Source organism: Corvus cornix, chromosome 4 (assembly GCF_000738735.6).
Source record: "Corvus cornix cornix isolate S_Up_H32 chromosome 4, ASM73873v5, whole genome shotgun sequence".
In the NCBI taxonomy this organism is placed as follows: Eukaryota; Metazoa; Chordata; class Aves; order Passeriformes; family Corvidae; genus Corvus; species Corvus cornix.
In genome coordinates this window covers 17,829,814-17,852,601 of record NC_046334.1, presented here as the reverse complement: position 1 = coordinate 17,852,601, position 22,788 = coordinate 17,829,814, and positions in this window count along the sequence as shown.

The window sequence follows — 22,788 nt, the reverse complement described above, 5'->3', positions numbered from 1 at the left end:
ATATTAGCCCCTTAAGAGGCATTTATTTCTAACTCTTTTCAAGGAAACATGATCATACTTCAAGAACAAGAACTCCTGCAGTCAGCCCACCTCACCTATTTTGTGCTCTTTTTCAATTTTTAATTTGAACAAAGGTTTCAAAAGCATTCTTCCTCTCAAACAGCCCTAAGAAAAAATAAAGCAAAAAAAGTAATATTGACTGATTATGCCTTATTTAACCCTTCACATTTCAAGCACTGCAATGATTTTTTTAGCTTTTCCTATTGCACTTATAAATTAAAGGTAGCAACTATTTCTCACAGACATTGAAAAAGAACAGAAAAAGCACCTGCCCCCAAAACTCACATAAAACAGCCTCGGCTACATCTAATAGCACCTGTCCACAGCTTGGCATATTTTCAAATATGATCCAGTGCAACTAACCCCTCTGGTCGGCGGTTTGAGATCCAAGAAAATAAAGAAATGTTCAGATCCACTTAAACCACGTAAGAGGCAGCGACAGGAAAGGGACAGCCTGTGGTAAATGGAAAACTTTTCTGGCATTGCTGTGCCCATGGATATTGACAGAAAACAAGGGAAGAGGAGAGTTGCATGGACTATAAGGAAAAGACCTGTCAAGAAGTGTTGATAGCCTGAAGAGCCTGTCAGGATATCTTAGTGTTTAGAAAAGCTGGAGAAAATTCCACTTAAGTGAGGCCAAAACCAACCAGTTTTCCACCAGCATTTCCAGTCTGGTATGTTACAGAATCTGCTGGAATTGCAAAACACTACTGCTAGTTCAAGATGCTCCAGCTTCTACTCCAGCCATATTGTTTCTTGCTAGAATTTCCCCCATTCCCACATGGTTTTAGGTAGATCATAAAGTGCACAGCTTCTGGGGCCTTTATAGCAAAGAAGGGCTTTACCTACACCGTGCTGCCAAGTGAATGGCACTGTCACTTCAGAGCCCAAAACCATAGGTCTGGGTATCTTTTACAGGTAGTGGAACATTTGCTGAAGCCCTAGTTTTACTTTCAGAGTACATGAAGACACCTAGTTACTGCCAGTTTTATGTGATAAGTTTAGAATCCGTTCTAACGCAAGATGGGGAGTGTTCACGCTGTACTAACATGCTGCAGTGATGTAGAGCTGTCCAACTTGAAGCAACCCTTGTTCTACTTCAAAGCTCTCAAGGAAAGCTGAAGTATATTAAGTGCACAGCAGCTTGTTAAGCATGGGCAATCTTTGCTGAAGCAGCTCTTTGCCTGCATTTTATGAAGATGTACATGTCAGTCAAAAAGGAAGAAGGGGGACGCCAGGCCTTTTTTTAAAGCTCACAAGGAGAATGTGCTAAATAACAACAGCTCAGAAAGTTCTGCCTCTCTGCCAGCCAAGTCTCTGATCAATTTATTAGTGAAAATCATTGACAATGGTGGTGTGAACAGGCCCCTCATGAAAATTGATCAATGGACTACAGCAGTAGCCTCAAATTTTGAGTTAGTTCCTCCCTCCCTCAAATCCTCCCCCTTCCAGCCTAAGAGCTGTCATAGGGCCTAGTCACAAACAGAAGCCATAAATGATCCTCACCCACCATAAAGATTATATAAAATGAAGTTGTTTAATTACTTTGATGAGAATCTCCATGTTTAGGGTAGGAAAAGATTTCATACACATGGCTTTACAAGTGGAAAAGAGCAGGCGAACACCTTTCAATAGTTCAGTCATGTCTTGGATGTGTGTGCATCAGGGCAAGGAGGTCACCCTTCCAGGGAAAAGAAAATGTAGTAACAGAGAAGGGAGGGAGATGTCAAAAATACATGCTGAGAAAGAATCAATAATCTGGAGCAAAGTAGGAGAAATTGAACAAACCCATCTGAGCATATTTTCCTGCTCTAGCCAAGCATCTTTACTGAAGAGAGAAGACAGAGCATGCAGTAGGCATGAGCTCAAGTTTGCCAAGGGGATACAAGGAGAGCCAGAGGCTTACCACAAAGCACCTTTCAAAGGTGATCTTGCAGTTATTGAAGTAGGCATATTGCTTCATATCCTTTTCTTTACTTTTGTCACTATGAACACCATTTACACCAACTTTGTCCCTTTCACATTTCATAAATATATGAAATATATTTATATGTATATATATTTATTTAAATATATATATATTTACATGTATATATACGCACAGTTCCTTTAGACTTTAACTTGGCCTGAACTAAAAGTTCTATGAAGGCAAAAACATTCGTCTGTGTTTGGTGACCATTCACAGAAGATATTCAAAGGAGAAACAACTTCTGCTGAGAAGTTTTAGCCAGGAAACCTCTCTGGCAGGGAGTTGGGTACAAGATAGAAAGCTCCACTAAAAAAAATTGAGGCTCCTTGGAGAGTAAAAAACCCCTGAAAATCATGAATGTGTTTTTAGTGTAAAGGGCAAAAGCCATACTTCCACTGTAAAAGCAAACAAACACACACAAGAAAAAAGCAGACAAAACCAACAATACAACCAAACAACAAAGCAGCAGAAACCCAATGGGTCCTCTAAACACCCTCTGTCTGGGACAGTTAATTTTCTGCCACAATAGCTTATTTTTAGAAGGAGAGCAAAGCAATCCACAATTTTCACAAGTGCTTCACAAGTGAAGATAAACTCTTAATTTTTAACTCACAAGAAGATCGAAAAGTGCTCTGCCATTAAGATTTTTAGTGAAGTTCACTAGCTTTAATTAAGAACATCCTTTCTTCTCCACAGCATCGCCCACCTCCCCCCCTGCCCCCACCCGTCAGCAATGGGAAAAGCCATTCCGCTTTGAGAGCTGGTGTAAATGGACTTCTCACAGTGCTCATCAACAGCCTGCCAGCGCTGCTAATCCCAGCGACTCCAGTGAGCAGAAAGCAAGCCCAAAGCTGACCACTTCTGAAAACCTTGTCTTGTCCAAGTACATACAAAAGTGTTCATTGTAATCAGGATAAGCCAGCACAATTCACATTGCCCTTGTCTCCTAGGAGTGGCCCCTACCAGTCACAAATGTAGTGCAACCTGGGGACTTTTTCTCATCAATTCATATAATACACAGAGTACAGCTGGAGCTCAAATAATTAAACTAGAATTAAGCTAACATGTTAAATCTGATGGTTTTTTTCACTGTGAAAATATCAATTGGGTAAAGTCAAAATGTTTAGAAATGTGTTTGAGCAAAAGATGAAAAACAAAATTCAGAAGAATTTGAGAAAAATAACTTGCGTTTTCTGTGGCTTTTTATTTCAAGCCGCCTTTCATTTTATTTTTTAAAGATAAAAAAGTAATTTAATTTTAGGTTGTCCTAAAACAAAATGCAGCTTGTCCTGAAAACAAAAGCCCCTTTCTATTCAATTCAAAGTTTCTTTTTAAATGGGTGCAGATATGACAACAAAAGAAACTGTCTGCTTTTTTCCCCCACCATCAATCGGAAGAGAATATGTCAAGTATGCCAAGGCCACCTGAGCTTTCTTTAGTTACAGAGTAGCTATGTGAAACATATTCCCAACATAAAATATTTTTATTTGCAACAGATGATAAAGTATTAATCAGACTTCAGAAAGAAAATGCAGAGCTGAGCTCCAGACCAAAATCTATCCTGAAAGAATTAGCACACTCTCCTTCAGCAAACTACACATTTTACATCACTTTGAACCACGTATTCTCCAGGTGTTTATCGATGAATTCACAGCAAATGAACCCCTCATGCGTTCTGTCCAACTTCCAATCTTATTTTCTACCTGTAAGCTTTCCCCCAGTGATCACTAGCTCTAAACACTACAGCTCTTGAGTTTAATGGCACTCCAGCTTAACAAAACTCTTCATGGTCATTAAGACAAAATGACTGAATTAATTCAGAAATTCAAGAGCATTCAGCTGAACTGATATTAAACCTCAAAAACACATGAGCCAAAGTCCATTTAGGAAAAAAAGAAGGCAAAAATGAGTAATAAGAAATAGGCACAATTCAGTTTTAATCTAACTAAAGCAGCTTAAGAAGAAAACACTCTAATGAAGCACTTAATGACTAGTTAAAATTATTTTAACAACTGATGACTTCAGAGAGAATTTAAAAGATAATTTCCCATCAAAAGCCTTATGTAAAGTCACACCTCTACCTATTAAGTCCAAGAGTTTGGGTTGAGTTACTCTGCAAAGCCACATTGTAGAAAAAAGACAAGCAAGCAGTCTAGGGGAAGATAGTATTCTGCTTTTCATATGTTTATGCACATGCGATACACAAACAGAATTCCTTTCGCAGAGGCATAAAACCATCAGACCAGATATCAAGCCCAGTTCTTCTCAGGCATCTCTATAAGACTTACCAGGTTGAGCACGGTCCAGTGTAGAAATTAGTCCAGGCTTCCCCCCCCTTCCCATCCAAATCTCACAAGCCAGAAAATTTCTCCCAACAGGGTATATAAAAAATTTAAGTGTATAAAAATTTTAAGTAGAATGTGACATAGAATTAAAAAGGATCAGGAATCACTAAAATCCTTGTAATATCACAGACTTTGTCACATGGAAATACTAAAATAATTCTAGAAATGAACCAGGATTCATGTTACAGAGAACTCTTGCAACCAATTTCAATTTGAGCTTATAGCATCCTGGGGCTTTCTGAGCATGCATAAGATACCTAAGGACACCTCTTTTCCAGGTAATGCCAATATGCAAATCTTTCCAGGAAGGATGGGGGGGGAGCCCTGCAGAACTTTAATGATACTTCATATAGGTGGCTGCAGCATGCTCAAAATAATCAGTCCATTTCTGCAAATAAACTCACACCCTTTAATTCTATTCTGAGCCCTGAGCAAAATATTGTATTGACTATGTCCTCCTGGACATATTTTGTTCTCTCCTGTTCCTCCAGTAGCTTAAAAAAAGTAAAATGAAGAGAGGTCAGAGGTCTACCCACACCTGCTTAGTGCACTGGGTGAGCAAGTGCAATACCTGTTTCCATAGCAATGCAGAAATCTGCATCACTACAGCTCATCCTCCATCCCCTATCCCCAGTGCCTTGCTTCTCCTTCACAGCCAGATGAGCTGCAGGTGGTTTTCAGCAGGAGTAGAGGTCACTCACCTGAAGTTCTCAGCATGGGGCACTGCCCAACCAGAGCCACTGAGATTGCAAGGCCCACATGGTGGCTCCAGGTTTATCCCCATCAGCCTAAAGGAAGGAGAACTTGTTCCTCAGGCCTAACATTAGCTGTTTTTGCATGGTAACCTTCTCTTTTGTGTTTCTCCTAACAGGCAGGCAGTTCCTCCAATTCTGAAGTACTAAGACCCTCCTCCCTCTAACTCTGGTCATGTTACTAAGAGTGTAAGTCTTCTTCCTAATAACCACAGGGCTTGGAGTTTTGCTGCATGTGGTTAGCTCAGCTCTGCTTAGGCAAGCATCCAAGAATCTGGACTCTAGGTATCATAAAGTTGGCCCTGAGCTCATGTGTTTGCATTAGAAATGTGTTATATTACTTCACAGTATGAGAAATGCTTCTCAGCAATTCAACTTTTCATCTAAGCTGGCCATACTAAAGCAGCAGCTCTGATACCTGATTCCCAGCAAGATAATTCCTTTACAGATGTTTTCAAGGCAAACTGATTTCCCTCGTGTTTCACTCCAGTTACAGTCAGCATTGTTAATTTATTTTTCCTTCTACAAGGCAATAAACTGTTGCACATTTTCCCTGGAAGGGAGAGATATTACTGATTTATTTTGCATAACAGGAGACTCTGATATCAACCATTGATACAGATGAGCAAAACCACTGCAGAATCCTGGAGGAATCAACACAGCAAATTGCAAAATATCACTAGCTTAGCACATGACAATAGCATCCTCTGCCTTAACTTACACCTTTGGTATCTTCAGAGCAATTTATTTGCACTATGTAACTGCTTAAGCTGTATCTTTAGAGAAATCATGATGTTTAATGTTTCACAATTGCCAGCTGTCTGGAATTCAGATTGAAAATATCCAAGTTACAGCAGCTATTCATAGCACAGTTCCAGGAGAAGCTGGATTTGCCGTGGTTGCAGCATACATGTGCCAAGGACATGTAACGTGCTAGCACAGAAGAAATCCCCTCTCAAGCATCATTACAGAAAGCCAAGGGTCTTGAAAGACAACAGGAAAAATGACTTTCCAGAGGACTTTTCACTTCAGACAAGGCAGACTGCATAGAGGAAAAGCACTCTTCACTGACTGACCAGAAAAACCTCTATTAAAACTCAGACATTTCTGGTATCCCACAGAATAGTACAACTCTGCGTCCCCTTCAAAATCCCCATGTTTACTCCAGGTACTGAACAGATGAGGTAACAGGAGGAATTGAGGAGGAGGGACTGACTTAAATTGTCCTTGCTGCTAAGACAGAGTTCCTTCTCAACAGCAGTCAGGTTCTTTCGTTATCTATAATTTTGTGGAACTGCTGTTCTAGAGCAGCACACAGAAGAAAAGATGTGGGACCAGTCCATATGCTCTGTGGGAGGGAGTCACTTGAAATGTTTGTAATGTGATGACACAGGGTTAATTCTTTGGATTCACAGCTTCATCCTAGGCCTGCTAGGAAGCAGTCAAGGAAATACAACAGCTCCAGATAAAATATTTCCCAGTAAGCGCATGGTAAAGGGCTTCTCTCCTGTGTGCCTGCATCCAGAGAGCAAGCACACAGCACAGACACAGCCTGCTGTGCCTTGCTTTGCAGATAACAAAAGCACATGGGACAGGGAGGATTTCATTACAAGACCAATTAAAAATGTCTAAAGTATTTCTTTGAAAATTAGTCTGAAAGAAGAGAGACAGAGAGGGAGGTTTCTGGTATTGGAACATAATACAACCAAGACTATTTCTTCCAGACTTTTCCCTTCTTATTATTTTCAAAAAGAAAAGAAAATAACAACAGCAAGAAAAGTGAGAGCAGAGACAACAGATGACTGAATCCAAACCATTAATCTGACAACATTTACATTTTTGTCAAACTATTTTGCTGAAAACGTCTTACAAAAAATTCCAGTACCTCACAAATTTAATTTCCCAGAAAAATGATTTTTCAAACAGAGTGCCTCACCACTAAACCAAAACACTGTATGCTGCAGAAGATGGTAAAGCTGAAGTTACCGATCTGCTCAAACAGAGATTGTGTAGTTATAGTGTGGAATTCAATGCCTGAAAACAATAAGATGGCTGAATTCATCAGGAAAACTCATGGCAAAGTCAAATGATCTTTAGACCATCAGTTTGAGAAGTCATGTAGACTTCATCTGGACAATTTACCCAAGAGTTCTGATGCTTAGTCTACTTTTTGTTCCCATAATTCCAGAGTCACAGTCTCCCATGTACGTCCCCTGGAGCTTCAGCATAATTAGAAAAAGTTATAAAATATGTGCCTCTTGGAAATTAAAGTCACTAACACCAGCATGTGATATAAAAGAAGGTGGCAAATAACAAAATTAGTCCTTTTTTCCTTCTCCAGTTTTATAAAACAAATACTTCAAAAATACTTTTGTAAAGGTACCATTATAAAGACACAGTGTTCTGTTTGATTGGTCTCATTACAACACGTTATTTTCTTGTTCTGTGTCCTGAGTAGGAAAGTATACAATCACACTGTCTGTCCCTACTATGCTAAATAACTTCTCAGCTAACTCCTGAGAGAGGTTTCAGAGAGGACAGGAAGACTCTGAAGAGGGATCTTCACAGTCTAGATCAATGGTCCAGGGCCATTGAGGTTCAACAAGGCCAGGTGCTGGATCCTTCACTTGGGTCACAACTATTCCATGCAACGGTAAAGGCTGGGACAGAGTGGCTGGAAAACTGCCAAGAAAAAGAGGGCCTGGAGGTGCTTTTTAACAGTCACTGAGTATGGGCCAGCTGTGCCCAGGTGGCCAAGAAGACCACTGGCATCCTGGCCTGTATCAGGGATAGTGTGGCCAGCAGGACCAGGGCAGTGATTGTCACCCTGTACTCAGCACTGGTGAGGCCCCACCTCAAATCCTGTGTTCAGTTTTAGGCTCCTCACTACAAGAAGAGGTGCTGCAGTGTCCAGAGAAGGGCAATGGAGCTGGTGAAGGGTCTGGAGCACAAGGTTTAAGAGAAGTGGCTGAGGGAGCTGGGGTTGTTTAGCCTGGAGAAAAGGAGGCTCAGGGTTGGCCTTATCACTCTCTACAACTGCCTGACAGGAGGGTGTAGAGAAGTGGGGGTTGGTCACTTCTCCCTTGTAACAAGTGCAGGACAAGAGGAAATGGCCTGAAGTTTCTCACAGGAAGGTTTAGATAGGATATTGGGAAAATTTCTTCACTGAGAGGGTTATCAAGCACTGGAACAGGCTGCCCAGGGAAGTGATTCACCATCCCTTAAGGTATTTAAAAAGTTGTGTAGACTTAGGAACACCACTTAGTGGTGGACTGAGCAGTGCTGGGTTAATGATTGGACTCAATGATCTTAGAGGTCTTTTTCATCCTAATTATTTCTATGGCTCTATGATTATCAGGTTTTTGAGTTTGAATTATTTAAGCAATTTGGATGAACCTCTCAAATATGCGACCTCCAGCTTCCACTTAAGATAGCTAGAAGACAGATGACATCCTTTGAAGCTGAGTTCTACCCCAGACCAAGGGCACTATGAACATAAAATTCTGTCCCAGAGTGTCCCCAGACATTAAGGATTCTGTGCTCTCAGCATTTTACAAAACAGTACTGAAGGAGAGAAGTAACATCTAGGTCTGTCTATAAATTTCCCTGGTTAAAGAGGGAAATGAGAGTAAAAAAGAACAAGGTAAGTGAGCAAGCTCAGAGATTTAGCAGTGGAAGAGGGTAGAAGTTCTGTGTTCCCTACCAGGAAGAGCATGATGCATATCACAACTATGTACCAGAGCCATCATCTCTATGAAAACTGTAATGGGAACAGCTTATCCTCAGAGAATCTTGGAGAAGTAAAATTTTGTGCAAAAGAAGTAGACCAGGTGTTCCAGATGCCCATGAATTGCATCTAAGGTGACCTTTCATTGCAATTCCCAAGTAATTTCTTTGCACTGTGGGAATTATGATAAGTCAAGAGTTCACTGAATTTTCATGATGCCACAGCTGAGTCACAAGAGGAAAATTTACAAGCAGTGGGAACACATTCAAGCAGTTATTAGCTGTCTGGGAGAAAACTTGATCTATAAGAAGATACGATATTAGGAAGATTCCCTCTGTTCTGTTCTGCTGCTCCATGTTCGCTTGATCCACCACCATCTCACACTGCTACTTCCCCAGCAGTGCTATTGCTACTTGTTCAATATAGTGTTTAAGCAACATGCAGAACTTCAACACATCTGACCATTGCATGTATTTTCTAGGAGTGCCCTGTAAAGGTAACCCAAAATCAAGACTAAAATCCTTTGCTATCATGAGCTCTGCTGAAATCAGAATCAGCTTTAATAAACTCTGTGAAAGGCAGCCAGCAGGCCCAATAACTCATAAGCAAATAAAATAAAAAGGACACTTTCCACCAACTTTTCACACTGTTTCTCTTCTAATAATATTTTTTCCTGGGAAAAGAAAAAGGGCGTGGGTGGGGATCTTAAGAACAGAGGGTGCCTTTTTTTAATTCATGAATGCTGTGTGGTGTCCTAGTAAACCCCACTGTGCTCTGTGTACCCAAGGCTTGCAGGATAATCTGGGATGAAACTTTCACTATATGAAACATCAACATCTTCTGCCTTGGAGACTGGGGTGTTACACAGGTATCTGGAACATTCTAGACGAACCAGTTTTATTATTTCTCTGTTAAACCCCTTATGACCGCCTTAAAGAATGCAGCTCTTCCCTCTTCCTCTCAAAAGCTTTTATTTTATGTGTACAGCCTGTATGAAAGTTTAAAACATTACTTCAGGTTTCTCATAAAGCATTCCCACAAAATTCAATGCAGCACAGTCTTCTCATAGTCTGACCAAAATGGCCTGTACTGATGAACAAGGTCCATAGCAAGCTCTGAAGCCAAGAGCACCAAATAGCCTCCTCCTACTGCTTTACTGACCATAATACATTAAAAAAAAAAAAACAAACACAAACCAACAGCAGCAGCAAAACCATCCAAAAACCACAAAACAACCCCCCACACCACTGAACACTTCTCTTACACACATTGAGTTGCACAACACAGTCCCTGAGGAGATGCTAACTCAATAGCTGGCTCGATACTGCCTTAAAAGCATGGCATGGAGCCAAAGAACATAAACTGTGCCTCCAGGTTTAGTGCTGTGCTGACATGGTTGTACTGCCTCCAGACTTGGTGATAGGTCTGTCAAATCTAGCTCCTTATTTCTGCTTTGCAACTTGTGCACAGAGAAGGTGTGTCCAGCATCTGCCAACACACACTCAGTCGTACCAGTTTGATTTTCCTTCTGATGAAATATTTCATTGTTCAATCAAGTGGGTACAAAAAAGAAAGTGTGTGTCAAAGTGCAGTTCACAAATCAGCTCAAGTATGTGTCTTCCAAGGTGGAACAAGCCAATTTTGACCAAAATTCATGGGCAGACACTCTCCTCTGAGACATGACTACATTAAAGAGATATGTAGATCCCAGGACTCCTGCATCTCAGCTCTCTACCCTTTCCTTTTGCTCCAGTGAGGTTATTATTTCCTGATGGCTTATAGCAGAAACAAATCTCCCCACTGGGTAACTAGAGAAGTACAGTCACAGACCCCATGAATCTTCTTTTTCCACCCTATGCACTTCTCAGCAGAGCCCTGCATAATCTGCACAGCTCCTGTGGAATCACTGAATCAACAAGATTGGAAGAGACTCTTCAGACCATCTAGTCAAGCCATCAACCTGGAGCCATCATAATTCCCCCTGAAACATACCCTGAGTGCCACATCCAGGCACCTCTTGAACACTTACAGAGACAGTGACGCCAACACTTCCCTGGGCAATTTATTCTAGTGCCTAACCACTCTTTCAGTGACTTTTTTTTCTTAAAATCTAATCCAAACCTCTCTTGGCAAAACACAGATATTGAAGTGAGTTTCTCACCCTGTAGCCCAGTTCACAATGCAGCTCTGGCTGACTTGATGCATTTAATACCAAAGTTTACCAACACTGCTGTGAATCCCAAATAATAGAGCAAAGGTCAGAAGGCAGCATCGCCCCCTGCTACTACTGAACACAAAGAACCTCCTTAATTGCAGGGCAGAGTATTTTGTTCTCGTCTCAACTCTACACTCAGCTACTTGCTGAAGGAAAGGGCTGAATGCTGGCTCTGCCCTGACTGTGCACCCACAGCACAACAGCTTCTTCAGCCAGCACCAGTTTTTAGTCTCACACAACGGATAGGAAGGAATGAGGGTCTGTAGCTCTGCCACTTATATGTCAGTTCATAACTGCATTTGCTTCATTGGTAATCTCCACTACACCTGCTCCCTCAGGGCTGTCAGCCTCTCTGCCATACACAGACACAATCTAATCTGCAGCATTCCTCATCTCCACAAATAACTTGGGGAAACTGCAGCTCGAGGAACAGCTTGGGAAAGGCACTCCACAGAAACATGGGGAGTCTTGTGATCTTTAGTATTTGCACTGAAGACCAAGCCCCTGGAATTCAGTTCCATGGGAATCTGAGCTTTTCTCAAAAAGGAAACGGCTTTGCCTAATTGCAGGGAAATCTTGAAGACACATTCTAAAGCTTGAAATGTCAGAGAAATGATAAATAAATAAATGGTTTGGAGAGGGATGAGTTTTCAGCAGGTTAACATTTTATGTCAGTCATCTTCTTTGGATTCTGTAAGAGCGAAGAAGAAAGAAATAAGTTGTTTGATTAAACATAGGGAAACTGTCTAAACAGGTATATTAGAAACCAGGAGTGCCTCCAGAAATGCAACATAAGGCCACATGCAGCCTCACCCTGCCCTGTATTCTCCAGCAAAGCACAGGAGCTGGTCTGGGAGCACTGTCACTTAGGCACGGTGTGTAACAGAAGAATTCTACGTCCCAGGGGTCCCAGAAGGCAAAGACAGTGAGACTGGGTATTATTAGTACAATGAAACAACAGCCTTCTTTGAAAAATGTGTCTCTCACCTACCCAGTAATCAAGGCATGGGTGTGGAGTGTGTTTATTTGAGTTATTTGGTTTGGTTTTTTTAGTTTTGTTCTGTTTGGGGATTTTTTGGCAGATGGGGCTTAGGTATTTGTTTGGATTTGTACTTTTGAGGTTTTTTGTTTGGGTTTGCTTTTTTTTTTCCAGAGAGATGGTGAACCGCAGTTCAAGATCCAATTATACTTTTCGAATATTCTGCCTACATTATTACTACCTTCTCTGCTTCAGTATTCCTTTAACTGTGGAAAAACCTCTTGGCAACTCAGTGAGCTGGAGTTTGTGATTTATTACCCATGTTTGGCACTTATGGTAGCCATCCCCAGTTCAAGTGCTTCAGCTCATTTCTAGAGACAACAGGTGCCAGCAGCCAGAATTTCAGAGCCATTTCAGCCAGGAGAGTCCACCCCTACTTAGTCTAGCAGTTAACAGAAGTTCATTCATCTGAACTCTTTCACCAAACTGAAAAAACCATCCTGAATTTTCAGAAATACCTAGTTCATGAATTTCATTGAAGCATGAATTAAGCTAGTGAAAAAAACTCATTTCCCAGTGTGAAAGAAGGTGGGTTTTCCCCATTAATAAATGGAATATATATATATAATTTATTTTACTGCCCAAGGTGACACTTTTTAAAGCACAGAATATCAGGAAAAACAGGATTTTACTGAAAATTAATTCTGTCTGAATCAATTCTCCTTTTCAAGAAGTTCTGGTTTTGATGCAGAACTGACTTTTGAGATAAAATCTGCTCAAAAGAACATAGTGTTATGTCATCTCCATTCTTCTGTGTCAAAAAACCTGAAAGTTGTACTTGAAAAGGACAATGAAGAGTTAAAAGCATGCACCATTTCCTGAGAAAATGTGTAGAATTTCCTTAGAGAATAAAGTATAATTGCCAGGCATTGATAAATTGTGTAAGAAACACTATTGATGATTCATACCAGCAGAACTTGCTGCTAAATAAACTCTGACCTTGATACTCAGGAGACCCACTTAGAACACCCTGCAAGACAATGATGTATTTCTCCACACTAACCTTTGTGAGTAGTCTGCCTCTTCAGCTCCTTGAAACAAGCTAGTTCCAATTAAATAGGAGAAGTGGAACTGTTTCATACATTTGTTTTAGTGACAGGACACACAGGGGTTATGATGTCATAGTGCCAAAAATATTGGTCAATAAAAGCTGGGTTTGGGGTTTTTTTTAAATTTCAGGTATATATTATTGCAATGCTGCAGAAAATATTTCCTTCTTTATGAAAAAAAATAAAATTAGAGCTGTTAAAGTGAGGGAGAGGGAGAGAAAATGGCATTAGAAGCAAAAGCTTAGAGCTGAAAGGAGGCAGTTATGGCCAAATTCCCAATCAGTTCTCACCATGCAGAAACAGGGACTTTATTTGACTTTCCACAGTTCAGTTGCTCTACTAAATGTGGAGAGAATACAAAATTTCTCCAAATTCTAGCTTGTTAGGTCTTACTATCTGCATGGGGAATTCACATACAAAACAGTTTGGATCCATCACACCCAAAAGGCAACCCCCCAGTAAAGGAAGAGTCACCAGAAAAGACCACCACGAGATGGCAGAGTCTTCCAGGACAACTGGAAGAGAAAACTGAAATCTCTCCTGATGAAGGCGAGACAGACACTGGGGAAAACGAGAACAGAAAAAGACCAGGAGGTTTTGGATGCTGACCTGAACTCTGGAGTGGAGTGAATCAAAATTTTGAAGGAGCATCTACAGCACATGGGGAAAAGACTCCATACAGCTCCTCAGTGGGCTCTTCCTAGTGGCACTTTTTCCCCACATGACATTGAAGTTTCATATCCAAACAGCACCAGCAGTACAACTAAAAATCATTATTTACCAGTCTAGGGACTGAGGAGTAAACAATTTCTTTGACTCATCCATGTCATTCTCCTGAAAATACTGTCCACCATGGAATACATATCCAGAAAGTGCTTGAGAACCTCACTAAACACGTCACAGAACTCTTGACCGCACCCGAGCAAACCAAAGCCTTCCCAGCAGTCTTCTACAGACCTTTAGTACAGAACACCAGATGTCACACCATTGACAACAAACAGGAGAGGTGAAGGGTGGCACCTATAACCTGTGTCACTTTTCCTTTGCAACTGGAAAGTGAATCCATAAAAGTCTTTTTGGATATGTTTAAGGTCTTCCGTTCCTTACTTGTTTCTGAGACAATCACGTGAGAGAGACAAAACTTGCAGTGGGGAAAAAGAGTGAAGACTTTTAGACACATTTCTTAATCCCTGGATCTGTGTAGCAGGGAGAAAGGTGGAATCTGCACTCTGACATGTAAACTTCATCTCTGATGAACAGAGACTCCATCCTTTGAGGAAGAAGCTCCTGGGGAACCAAGCTGTGAAACACAGCCTTTTATCCTAGAGCTTCAGGCAACTTAGGCTCAGGATGCAAAGAGCAGCCAGGATGGACTTGCTTAGTGTTGAGCAGGGAGCCCACACAGCAAGTAAAGAACAGGGACAACCCACTCATGGAAATGAACAACTAGGAAAGTATACCACGGTACAGTTTGCTAAAGGAGATGAAACACAGAGGGAGGCAGGAACAAGGGAAGAAGCGACAGTGATGGAAGCAGATGGGATAGAGGGGATGTGTCATAGGGTAGCATGAGAGAGACATTAACACGTTTGAAAGCAAAGGGAAAAGACAATAACATGCAGAGAAGCAGTGAAGGGATGTAGGAGACAGCATGGCTGGTGAGGAGAGGCAACAATCAGAGTCGAGAGATTTGCTTTCATCCTGATATATGCTGAAAGGAAGTCTCAAAACATTTAGTTTTTTCTGTGAGGGAAACTTTGTTCTCCAATCACATCCCAAAGGGAAAGCAAGCCTGGTGAGGAGTAAGTTCTGAACTTCCCCAGTGTGCAAGGCGATTTGCTTCAGGCTGACTTCCCTTTGTTTTAAAGCCTGAGCAACACCCTGCTATGCCTATGACTATCAAATAATGATGACAGAATCAAACCACAAATGAAAGAACGAAAAAAATCCCTCGTGTCATGGCATTTCCTTTATGAGTAATTGGTGCCTGCAAATGAGGACTGCTTGCCATATTCCCAGTACACATGCAGTCATTAGCATTTCGGGTTCTTGCCTCAGTTGCAGTCAAACTGAAACAGGAAAAATCTCAGCTATGGGAAGAAGTGATGAAGTTAACTGACAACTGTTCTCGTTACCTTGCTTTATTTTTTTAATATCAGTCCTGCTTGCTATTAAAAATGAATTTCAGGCATTCAGCATGGGTTCCACAGTAACTCTATTTGCTTAAGTGAAATAAATGAAACTCTTTCTCCTGCAAACATTCAGTGATGAAAAAGGCTAAAAAACATTGATTTCTTATTTTACATAGAGGTGTAGCATGCATAAACAATAATGAGCAGTAAATAAAAATTTCTTCCTGGCTGCATAGAAAAAGTAATTTTAGCCAGTCAAATGCTAAATCTCTCTCCTCCACCTCACAAGTTTTGTTCTTGTTAAGGACATTGCAGGAAGTTTCATTATGGAATGAAGCTGGTAAATGAAACTTCAGCTACTAGTTTCTGTAGAAGAGAAACGGACCCACTGACCTCTTCAAACCCAGAGGCTCTTATTATAGACACTAATTGTTGTTCTTTCCTACTTTCCAGCTCTGCTGTGCCATTGTCTGAAATTAATTCACCTCATTTGTCACTAGCCCTTCTCAGAACAGAGTTTTATGCATTGCTGATGGTTCAAAAGCTCTTGCAGTAGGTTTCCAGAGTGACTTTTATGTCTTTAAAAGAAAATGTGCATTTGAAGAGGAGTATGTGTAATGCACAGAAACCTACTATTAAGTACAGGCTTTGGGGTAATCTTCCACACACTTCAAGGGATTGCGCATTTTCCATTTCACTTTACCATAATCTTCAAATCTTACAAACTTACGGGTTTTGCACCCATATGTATTAAAGGGAATAGGCTTCCTTATGTTTCAAATCTAGAAACAAGACAAAGATATCTCTAGCTCTTAGGAAACCATGTCCTGTTGAAACTCCATGTTCAGTTTAAGATGCAATATTACAAGATGCCCATTTTTCAATAGGGCATACATTATGTTTCTATTTTCATAATACTTGCTACTTCCTATAATTGCTACAGTATATATCATTCTGTATAATTTTGTCCATGAAAGTTTGCTGAGAAAGTGTCAGGAGTAGTCCAAATGAGTGTGGAAGAAAGGTTGAAAATTCATGTCCTTTTGAAGAATTTTAACCAGAATGAAATTCCAAAACCATAGGCCTGATCTGTAATAAAACCCAAATATCTGACCAGTTGCATCACCTTGGTAAAGACATACGCCACCACACATATACAAATATATTTCAAGTTAAATAAATGCCAAAAAAATAGTGCAATTTGTTCTGAACTTCAGCCTTAGCTCCACCCTCAAATTAAAGAATTCTATAGGCCAGAAACTGTGAGACACGGACTACATTAATTTTTTCAGAAAGGTGACACAGGACAGGATTAGCTACATCCAGACCAGCAGGCTCCAAAGCTTCCCAAGTACCTGCCTTATATCCCTACTTCAGCCTGCAGTGCCCTTGGCTAAAGTACAACATCCCAAAAGCAACTTTAAGATATTCCCACAATACACTATGCACCTCAGCTGCCTAATGTCAGAAATTAGTATTAAATAAAGGTTGGACATATTCATGCAATATAAAGTGGGCAAAAGGTAATAATTTCAGTGCCAAAAATGGAACCAAAACTATCTTTCATGTCACATCCTTACATGTACATAAAGCAAGCAAGTTTGCTAACACAGACCGAGTGGACTGCAGAAATGAAAATGATTTCAGATAATCAGTAAGATACAAAGAAACTTCTACTTTGACAATAACATAATTACAGTATCTGGCCCAAAAGGGTCTGCACAAAGCAGCAGATGCAGGAGCCATTCTGATCCCAAGAAAATACTTTGAAGGGGAGATTTTTCTCGTGTTAGTCTATCACTTTGTAATAAAAATGTAACACCTTTGAGGCAGTGCATATCTTAGTACCTTCTATTTTTGGGGAATATAACAGAGTGCTGGACCTCTTAGAGAGTTAATTTAATATAACATAAATATGATTATACTCACAACAACAAGAATCTTCAGAGATGAAATAATGAGGCACGATGCAGTGAATTACAGACGTTATATTAATAGTGTTGACATTATTGGTAATACTGTAACACGCATTTCACAGCATCATGCCCTCATTTATTACAACAGAGAAGTGAATCTCATAAAAGCAAATCAGCTGTCACTGGACCTGAAAATATTTTTCATTCCCCAAAGGAGCGCTTCAATCCTTCAAATCTTCTCTTTAAGGCTAGATCAAAATTGCTATTAGGAAAGCTGGCCAAAACAATGTTGACAGCTGAGGAAATGTTAGGGGCTGGAGTTGGAAAGGAGAGATACTTGGTGGGTTTCTGTTTCTTTTTAAACTTGGTTTAAGCCTGACTTGAACACAACCTTCTCCCTCACAGAAAAATAAGATGCCCACATCAGCTTCATTTTCATGCACACACACAGGCAGGGCTGAGAATTTGTGTCCCTGTTGTATCAATTCTACAAAGGTCTGCTGCCATCTCTCAAAGCTGCTTGCCCTTCACCCAGGGACCCCTGAAGTCATGGAAACAAAACTAAACTGCTCAAGAGAAGCAGGCTCAGTTTTTTTCTACATCTACTTTCAGCCTAAGCCATAAAACACAGAGAAGGCAGCACGGCCAGTAACAACAAACAAGAACATTTGTCGCAATCTCAGAGAGTTTTGAAGTGGCTTTGTAGGAAAAGGTCAGCCCCTACTGATACCGGTTTTACATCCCTACTAACAAGGCCATACATATGAATTTGGCAATGTTTGTCCCAGAAGGACAGCCAGACTCTCATAGGATCTAGGTTTCACTGCAGCTGGAGCTTTTACTGCCAGAGACCAGGGAGTACTCAAGTAGATAAATGCCCATCTATTACAAATCTGTTTCCCTTTTGGACACAGTTTCAAAAACAGTGACATGAAAGATATAATCCATATGTATCTATGGAAACAATGGTATCATGTTTCTTTCCATAGCAAGAAACAGAACAAGGACAGAGAGGAAGACAATAACTTGGCCATGAGCAAACCTACATTTGGAGAGAAGGCAGAGTATGGTACTCCCAGTTACCCTGCCCCTCTGAAGACATGGTACAAAACCAACACAACAGAGTGCAATGCATCTACTCTCCTTGCATCTCTGACTAGAACAGAAAGGGGCGGGGGGGAGGGGGGAAGAAGGGAAAAGTACATCTGAAAAAAGCAAATTAAGTTAGAAACAGATGCATCATGGCCTGGTGGACTTTCTTTGTCAAGCATGCACTCCTGTCTTTTCTGACTAAACCCATCTATTTTTATTCATTACAGAAAGAACAGAGAAGACTCCATAATTATTGTCTAGATACAGATATAGAATAAATTGATCTTTCCATATCATATCACTTCATACTTAAAATACAGAGACACATGTGATCAAATCAATATTCTCAAAGGAGACAACACCCGCTAATAGCTGGCTTTAATAATCATAATTTTGCAATCCACTGTGCTTTGAACATAGGAATGAATTAGCCACGTCAGAGCCAAGTACTCACAGGAAGAAGGTAGGCATTAGTATATCACAGTCTTTTTCCTGCTGTGGAAACTGAGGACAAGGGTTTACTGGTAGCATTTACAGAAGAGGCACTTAAATACCACGATGCCCCTCACTTTCAGTTTACTCTTACAAGAATAAATGTCTTCTGGAACAAAGGATTTTAGAAAACAAAACCTAATGACTCAGTTTCTGTAAGGAAGATTGAAATCACTCAAGATACAGGGAGTCATCTGAAAGGTAAGAGTTTCTTTAGCTGTCTAGTACTACCAGGTACACTATTAACGTCTCTGTTACCTTTAACAGCACACCTGACCATTGAGAACACGTTTGTCCATGCTTTTAAAAGCATTACTTCTTCCCTGGCTCACTTGCACTGCAAGACACATTGCCGGGCAGCCCTGGACACACAGAGTTTAGATATCTGCTGGAGGTTCCTGTTGGTGAGGCTCTCCAGTGCCAATGCAAAGAGATACGGACAGCCTGAAAGCTCAGTTCCTTTCTTCCACACAAGTTCTTGTCCCTTAGTCTCGACTCTAAAGACATGTTAGGTGTGTAAACCAAACAGCTAAAAGAAACACTTCTACTCCACACCCAGCAACAGGAAAAATGTGTGCACATTCAAGGTTTGAGGGAGAGGAAGGCAACGAAGGTGTCGTCCTGCAGGTTAAAGAGCAATTCAATAGAACAGGTGACTGTAACTCTCAGGTAATGATCTCTACATCAGCACACCACGCTTCCCAAACATCTGGAGAGGAGGAATGGCTGCATATTCCTCTCCTCTAGCAGTGTCTTGCCCTGTACTGGTCAGGGACCCTGTTTTTCTAATGGTAATATCTACATGACATACAAGCACTTCTTTTTCCCTAAATATTTTGTGAGAGAAACACACACAGTCTGAGCAACAACCAAATCCTGGAGGTCTGTGGTTACCAAAGAGGAACATGCCAGAGATGCCTGTCCTCACTGACAGCGTCTAGGCAAGATGTCATATTACTAAGCTCACAGCAGTTGCTGAGAGAGGTCTTGCTATGCACCTTTCTTGATTAACCAACAAATTCCCTCCTAGAGGCACCTGAAGTAGGAGCACTGCCTGTGAACTGAAACTGAATTTATCTGCCTTTCATTTCTTGTCCCTTATCTCCACTTGAATTATGCATTCCAGTCTGGAGCTGCACTCACAGAGGCTAATCTCCTACTGGCTTCTTTGCTAGGCTGCTCAGACCCTATCTCCAGTTTTAATAACTATCAGCATGTGATATTTGTGGATCAGGATGTAAATAGATTTAATGAAAATGATACCAGAGCAGGTAGAATCAAACAACAATTCTAGAATGGAAACTGCATTACAGGAAAATTTATCTGAAACTTTCTATAAAGCCAACAAAAAGAACAATAAAAGTCAGAAAAACCTGAAAAGATTCTAAAACTAAGCATCTTTTCTAAACACCACAAAGTAAAAAAACCCTGTACCATCTTCCATAGGGAAATGTATCAATAAGAAACAGTTACATCTAGGAAGATTTTGCTATAACACAGGAAAACAAACACTTTTTTTTCTTGCTTTGTCCTTTAACCCTGAGCTCAGAGCTTCATTTTTTGTAATGCAGTTTACTCTGGAGAATATCAGGTTAGGATGCATGGGACCCCAGTTCTCTCCCTGCTTGGGCCCAGTGTAATGCTTATCTTGGTATTAAATACTTCCTTGCTCCCTTGTTTCTTTAGTATGGCCTTCCTCTTTATCTTTTGATAAGCACCATGACAAAGGCTTTAAGGGTAACTTGTTTTGTAAATGCTGATGTTAGGATGATCCTGCTGAGACATGCTTAAATTACAATATGGAGACAGGACAGCCAGTTCAGAATTCAGGCACAAATACCAGTGACAGTACTATGAGCTAATCACATAATTGTATTGTTCAGTAGTTAACCCCAGCTTTCTGGTTTCATTAATTCTTGGACAGGATGTCTGTCTTCCCTAGATATGAACATTTGGAGAATTAGAAGTCAGGCAGGGGTCAGCAGTGCCAAAAAGTGGGGGAGCCATGGGGAATATCTTCTGGGACTATCTGCCCTGTAGAGTTGACGACAAACAACTTACCTGCATGAGAAGAGGTTGGTGTTTGCAAGCAAGCAGTAGCAGACAAGAACAAGCAATAGAATCACATTTTCAAACTGAATTATCAGTCATAAAACATAATCTCCAAATTATCTATCTTGTAGGTCCAGTTTGATGCTGTATGTGCTCAATTTTTAACAGTGCAGTTAAGTTTCCAATACATCCAAAAACTCTCTGTGTATTCCCTGACTTTACAGCTGAAATGGTTTGAGATGTTCTGGTGCCCGGTAGTAAATGAAAGCAGTAAATATTCTGTAATCTCTGCAGCAGTAAAAGATCTCAGTGAAGGAGCCTGCTGCTATGTCATGGACATTTGCAATAATCACATTTAGGAAGGGAATGTGACACCACTTGTTCAATGTGATTGAGCCGTTGCAGAGGCTCCTGCTAGCTAATTAATCACTAGGACTGCTGAAGGGGAAGAATCCTTTCCAGACAGATTTATAGGCATAGCTGGAATGAGCCTGAGAACTTTTTGTGCTTTCCCAGTGTGTGTGCAGAAAGCAGCCAATTGCGAGGCTGGCATTGGTCCTTGGTGATCAGCAGTGGGCTAACAGTGAAGCACTTTTCTGCTGGAGCTGGAAACCCCATCCCAACACCAAATAAACAGAACTCTGCTGTGAATTTCCTCTGCAAAAGTAAAAATCAAGATGGAAAATCATAGTAAATATCATGCTCTGAAGTATAGGGACAGGTAGAATAACCCGGGCAGTATTTAAAATACTTTAAAATTCACTGCTCTTTTTAAAGATCCTGATTTTTTTTTCACTTTCCTTAAGAAATATGTGGATTGACAACTTCCTATCATTAGTCTAGATAAGATCTTCTTTTGTTATCTTTAACAATTAGGTGTGATGACTACATTCAAAAAATCTTTCAAAATACTTTTCAATTCTTAAGGTCCTGATCCTGTAAAAGTGTATTCACATGCATGATGGTAAGCTTACAAACAGTGCTTCTCTGTGCAGCAGAAACAGCAGTAATCCAATTTTCAATACATTCCTACAGAGTAAAAACACTCTCTTTCTCAGATGACTGAAATTCTAGTAGGTAGGGGTTTTGAACTGCAAAAACTGAGTGTGCTTTCATCGATGCAGTAATAACAAAGCAGGGCAAGCACTGTATCAGAGAGAAAAAGAGAACTAATGCCTTCTAGAAAGGATAAACACGCAAGCAACGAGAGTCTGACACCAACTCCTGTCTTTGCTCAGCAAGCCGTGTACACACTTACAGACCTCAAAAGGCTGGACTGGTTGGAACTTGTTCCAGCACCTTGCAAATTCGGAAGGAAGTTCTCCTATTGAATTAAGTGGACAGCAGATTAGATTTAATGCTTAGTTGACTACTTATTCCATACTCCATGAGATGCCCGGTACCCTGAATCACTGAATCAAAACAATCTGCCAAATCTAGTAAGTATCAATAGAGGTGCAAAAGGCAGACCAAATGCCAAAGCCTTGGGATTCTGATGGAAATGTCTGTTGTGATCCCAGGGACACATTCCTGATTAGTCCAGGTGTACACACAAGATCTCAGCCTCTCAGTCCTCCACCTTTCTGCCTGTGGCCGCATTCATGGACTTCCTCTGAATTTCCCTTCTGGCAGTTCTACCTTCAGACCACAGAATTTTCAAGTTTTTTCTTAGATCAAAATTTCCTATGACATCCCAAAGTGGAACATTTCTCTTTCCAGATGCCCCCTACTGCTTTAAAACAGTCTGTACAAATTTTGATTAAGGAAACAAGATGTCTGATTTTCAAGAAACGTGCCAGCATTTTCTCAAAGAGGTTGACCCTGTCTTGAGGCACAACAACTGTAATTTTTTGGTTAAACCACAGCACAAGTATCTCAGAGTTTATGTTATTTTTTAAAATACTCTACCAAATTGGAAATGGGAAGAAAGGGGGGGGGGGGGGTGTCC